Source organism: Cervus elaphus, chromosome 4 (assembly GCF_910594005.1).
Source record: "Cervus elaphus chromosome 4, mCerEla1.1, whole genome shotgun sequence".
Classification (NCBI taxonomy): domain Eukaryota; kingdom Metazoa; phylum Chordata; class Mammalia; order Artiodactyla; family Cervidae; genus Cervus; species Cervus elaphus.
This window is the reverse complement of record NC_057818.1, coordinates 55872974-55877294: the sequence shown is the minus strand read 5'-3', so window position 1 is coordinate 55877294 and position 4321 is coordinate 55872974.

Here is a 4321-nt window from a genome sequence, read left to right as displayed (position 1 = left end):
CATTAAGTTTCATCTTCAATGAAGCAATTCAGCGGCTCTAGCGTCTTAACCAGGAACCCACATGTTCAACCCATTTCATTTTCAAGGGCCCAGCAATCCAAACCCTCAAAGTCCTGGTGGTTTCTCAGATGGGGAGATTTTTCCACTTGTCACAAATTGAGCTTAGCATCTTCCCTTGCTAAGCCGTGCCTCCCCCACCTCCCCATCTTGCAGGACAGCCCCATTGTACACTTCAGTCACTCTGCCAGACCCCTCTGCACTGTACCCTTCCCCCCAAAGCCCCCGAGTCCCCAACCCTGTCCTCGTTCCCCAGACTCTGTCTTCTTGGCTTCAGCTCAGATCTTGTCTCCTGTCTGGACCCTTGTCCTGGCCTCCAGTTTGACCTGGAAAGAGTCTTTCTATACTCAGAGCTGTCCCTGCAGGGCCAGGCATAACAGGCTACAGGTCTGGATTCTGGATTCTAGCCTTCTTCTGTTATTTTATCAGTGTGTAACCTGGGGTATGCCACATGAGCTCTGATCCTGGGGGAGACCCTGTGGGACTATTGGGTAGACTCTGTTTGTGGCCTGTCCAGCAGCCATCAGCTTTGGTACCAGGATTCTGATCTGTTGAGACAGCAGGCAACCATTGCCACACCCCCCTCATTCTCTTTTTCAAGGGTTGTTCAAGGGAAGGCCGTGGGCCAAGAGGATACAAGAGGAAATTTGCCTGGAGGCCTCTGGGAAAGCTGTCCTTCCTAAATTAAACACTCCAGAAGGGCTATGTCTGCTTTTCTTTCCTCTTATGTTTTGGCTTAGTTACAAGTGTGATGCTTGGAGCTGCTGCAGCCATTTCATGGCCAAGAGTGCCAGGCCTACTCTGAATATAACAGAGCACAAAGAAATATCCTGGCTCCTCCAACTGGGAAGCCTCTGATTTCTGGATTGTTTTGTTTAAAAAAAAAAAAAAAGAACAAAAAGCCATTTAAGTCACTTGTCAGATGGTTTATCTTTTGTTATTTGCAATTGTATTATTTGTGTGTGAGAGAGAGAGAGGGAGAGAGGGAGAGAGACTTACAGTCAAAACTTCTTTGCTTCCCTGGATCTTCTGTTGGCCAGAGCTGCGCACCTCAGGAAAAACTGCTGATTCTAGTAGCCAGGTCCCAAATGAAGACCTAGGCCAGATTTTTATCTTAGATTTGAATCCTAAGGGAATGATCAGGAAAGGGTAAGTAGCTGTCGCCTTTAAAAAAAACCCAAAAAAACTCAGAATTGTGTTTTATTTGGTGGACAAAACTGAAGACTTAAGCCAAAGACATGGCATCTCAGATAATGAGAGATGCTCCAAAGAAGCAAAGTGTGGGGGAGCCAGGATATATAGGAGTTTTTGCAATGCAAACTAGGTAGTCAAAACATCAAGAGATTACTGTGAAATATGGTGGTCCAGTGGCTAAGACTGTGCTCTCAATGCAGGGGCCCCGGATCCCATCCCTGATCAGGAACTAAATCCTGCATGCCGCAATGAAGATTAAAAGTCCTGTGTGCCACAACTAAGACCCAGCACAGTCAAATAAATAAGTAAAAATAAATTTTAAAAAGCAGATTGTGTGGGTGCTCAGTCACGTCCAACTCTTTGTGACCCCATAGACTGTAGCCCGCCAGGCTCCTCCGTCCATGGGATTTCCCAGGCAAGAATACTGGAGTGGATTTCCATTTCCTTCTCCAGGGGGTCTTCCCGACCCAGGGATCGAACCCAAGTCTCCTGCCTCTCCTGCATTGGCAGGCAGATTCTTTCCTATTGAGCCGACCCACCTGGGAAGCCAAAAACAGAGATGATGTCAATTAAAGAAAACCGAATACCTCAAGTTAAGGAATTTAGCCCTTTTCTGTGTATGGGAAGACGCAAGAGTCTGCTCCTTGAAATCATTCCTTTGCTATGCTCCTTCGCTATCTAGGGTCAGCGTCTTGTTCTTTTCCACCTTTGGTCTCTGGGTGCATCGTTGGGGAGAAGGGTGGCTGCAGCAGCTGACTGCTTGATGGCAGGCATTCTGTTTCTGCCCTGAGTTCCCTCAGGGTTCACTGTCAGGGGGACTGTGATGTGATGACCTGGTGGATGTGATGACCTGTGGCAGGATGACCTGCCACATCCGTTGTTATCGAGGTGGCAGGCAACATTTACGGGGCTTCCCAGGTGGCGCTAGTGGTAAAGAACCCACCTGCCAATACAGGAGACATAAGAGACCTGGGTTCAATCCCTGGGTCAGGAAGATTGCCTGGAGGAGGGTATGGCCATTCCAGTGTTCTTGCCTGGAGAATCCCATGGACAGAGGAGCCTGGCGGGCTACAGCCCAGGGGTCGCAGTGAGTCAGACACGACTGAGCAATAGCACGCATGCATGTGTTTTGTTTATCTTCTTTAGCCATTGTTAGGAGACAAGGCAGAAGCCCACTCAATTTTTCTTTTTGTTTGGACACACTGGGTGGCATGCAAGATCTTAGTTCTCTGACCACGGAACAAACCTGTGCCCCTTGCAGTGGAAGGGCAGAGTCTTAACCACTGGACCACAACTGTGTGTGTGTGTGTGTGTGTGTGTGCCTCAGTTGTGTCTGACTCTTTTGCTACCCCATGGACTGTAGCCCACCAGGTTCCTCTGTCCATAGGACTTCCCAGGCAAGAATACTGGAGTGGATTTCCATTTCCTTCTCCAGGGGATCTTCCCGACCCAGGGATCGAACCTGTGTCTCTTGCATCTCCTGCATCAGCAGGTGGGTCTTTTACCACTAGTGCCCCCTGGGACGCTCCTCACCTCACTTTTTGAAAGTCACTTGAGGCAGTAGCATCTGAGATTAAACAGAGACATGTGTTTGACACGCCATAGGCTAAGGATTGTTATCTTTAAATGAATGTTTTGTTCACTTTCTGTCATAATGTCATATCTATAAATATTAATAGCTGTGACGCATATGAACTAAAACTCTTAAAGGTTCTCAGTGATTTTTAAAAGTGTAAAGTGGTCTCAGGACCAAAAAGTTTGAGAAAGGCTATCCACGGACAATGCCTGACTCTCAGCAAGCTGATGTGACCATTGGTTAAATAACAAAATAAACAACAAATCTGATCTGGTTGCAGTTTATCACAGAAAAGAACTTTGTTTCTTGTTTTGCATTTGTAGACATTTTCAGAGTCTTTTCTGTCTGAGACATTCTGTAGGAAGATTCCAGTAGGCTTACTTGGCATTATTACTTCATTTGATCACTTTTCACAGTGAGTAAGACACTCAGGGTGCAAATGAGAATTATTAGGGCACACACATCCACATTTCAGATACCCTTCATACTTTGCCTAATTAAAGATCAACTTTTTGAAAGTTCTCTAATAGCTGTGTGATGGGCTTCCCGGGTGGCTCAGTGATAAAGAGTATGCCTGCCAAACATGAGACTTGGATTTGATTCCTGCATTGGGAAGATCCCCTGGAGTAGGAAATAGCAACCAAACTTCAAAATTCTGGCCTGGAGAATTCCACAGACAGGAACCTGGTGGGCTACAGTCCATGGTGTCGCAAAAGAACTGTCGGATATGACTTAGGGACTAAACAGCTGCAACACCAAAACTGTGTGATGTTGGGGAAGTGAGTGCACCTCTCTGAGCCTCGGTTTTCTCATTTCAAAAATGAAGATCACAGTACCTATCTATTAAGGCCATGTCGGTGTTGTTTAGTCACTAAGTCCTGTCCGGCTCTTTTGAGATCCAATGGACTGTAGCCTGCCAGGCTCCTCCTCTTTGGAAAAGACCCTGATGCTGGGAAAGATTGAGGGCAGAAGGAGAAGAGGATCACAGAGGATAAGATGGTTGGATGGCATCACTGATGCAAAAGACAAGAACTTGGGCAAATCCTGGAGATGGTAAGGGTCAGGGAAGCCTGGCTGCCACAGTCCGTGGGGTCACAGAATCGGACACGACTTGGTGACTGACCAACAACATAAACAATGTTTAGGGGACTGTAGATCTTAATGGCTTAAAAAATTATGTGTGTGTGTGTTTTTTTTTTTTCAAAATATTATGTCATCTTCATGCTTAAGGATGTTCTTCATTAGAAAATAATAAATATACACTAAGTGGAAAGAGCAAAATGGGAATTTTCATTTAGTTTATTCAGAATTCTGAAAAGTTCACCAAAACTCCTTGGATTAATATATAATAAAACCATTTTGAGCTTCCCTGGTGGTCCAGTGGTTAAGGCTCCATGCTTCCACTGCAGCCAGTGCAGATTCCATCCTGGTTGTGGAGCTAAGATCCTACATGCTGCATGATGTGGCCAAAAAAACAAAAACAAAGACAAAAAA